Source organism: Limulus polyphemus, unplaced genomic scaffold, assembly GCF_000517525.1.
Source record: "Limulus polyphemus unplaced genomic scaffold, Limulus_polyphemus-2.1.2 Scaffold1509, whole genome shotgun sequence".
Taxonomy (NCBI): Eukaryota; Metazoa; Arthropoda; class Merostomata; order Xiphosura; family Limulidae; genus Limulus; species Limulus polyphemus.
The window spans coordinates 198,264-199,533 of NW_013667119.1; the positions used below are offsets into that span (position 1 = coordinate 198,264).

A 1,270-nucleotide genomic window follows, 5' to 3' on the forward strand; every position below is an offset into this window, starting at 1 on the left:
CACGTCCCTGGTGTACTTTTCGCCAGTAAGGTTGCCATTGATTGTTACCAAATCCAGCTTGCAATATAAAATCTCCAGTTTTGATGAAAATTTTTCCTTTTTTTCTTGTTCTTGGAACCAAAAATAAGGAAACTTTATTTAATAGAAAAACATACTTAACTTTAATGGATTTATTTCGAATTTCTTACACTTATAGATCATTACAACTTACACTTAGGTTTCAAATTTCGTCTAAATATAAGCCACACCTGGAGTTATTCAATACAAACTGCTCAATTTTAACCAAAATGTTTACCCACGCCTACAAAAAGACTCACGTGAGCTATCGATTTAAAATTTTTACTGCAGCTTTACCTAAGAGTAAAAGTAGACATTATACAGTTTTTGTCGTTCGGATTAATGACGGCTCATTTAGAGCAGCAAAACTATATATATATAAGTATTGGTTAAGCCAAACAAACTAGATTGACAGTTTATAATTCCGGTTTTCAAAAGAATTATACGAGTGGATGGTTATTATTCATTGCCAACTTTTAAGTACGAATTTGCTGAAATTATCCTAATTAACGAGCAATTTATGTCACATGATATTTACTTAAGGAACTAGGGTAAATAATGATGCTTGATGTGACTGTACCAAATGAACGTTAACGCAGTAGTAAAACACTTAATACACACAGTTGTCCAATTACTCTATGTTTTTATAACAGTAATCTATTTTTCTTTTCAAGGAGAAGCAATTATAATGCTATCAGAATTAGTACAGTCTTATTCATAACCTGTGTCAAAACTTCAAAGTTAATTACATGTAGATTGAATAAAGACACTTTTGTAGAATTCTTGAAAAAACACACTATAAATTAAAACTGACTATTATAAGTCTGAAGTAAATATTTACACCACTGGCCAGTAATTTTCATCTCAATGTAACTAAATTACAAATGAACATTAACTACAATACCAAAAATTATATTTCATCACAAAATATCTTAGCAGTTCAAAGGAATATTCTAAGTATTTTTATTTCCTTTAACTACGAAACTTTTATTTTTTATACATTTTCTTCCCCATCTATGAAATTTCTATTTAAATTTAAATATTTGTAAGTGAAGAACAAAATAAATCAAGTATTCATAACAAACTTAAAAAATTAAAAAGAATTAAGTAGAAGGGTTTATAATTTATAGTTTCTTGATGCAGCTGGTATCTCCACTTGCTGTTTAAAGATTTTAAAGCACTAAACTGGTTCTGTGAATTAATTAGTTGGTGA

General features: G+C 28.7%; 1 protein-coding gene across 6 annotated transcripts in view; it reads right to left on the reverse strand.

Annotated features, from left to right (window-relative positions):
• The window catches only part of LOC106463885 (gastrula zinc finger protein XlCGF57.1-like), a 120,018-nt gene that overhangs the window by 48,860 nt on the left and 69,888 nt on the right, over window positions 1-1,270 (reverse strand). The gene's annotated exons all lie outside the window — the stretch shown is intronic.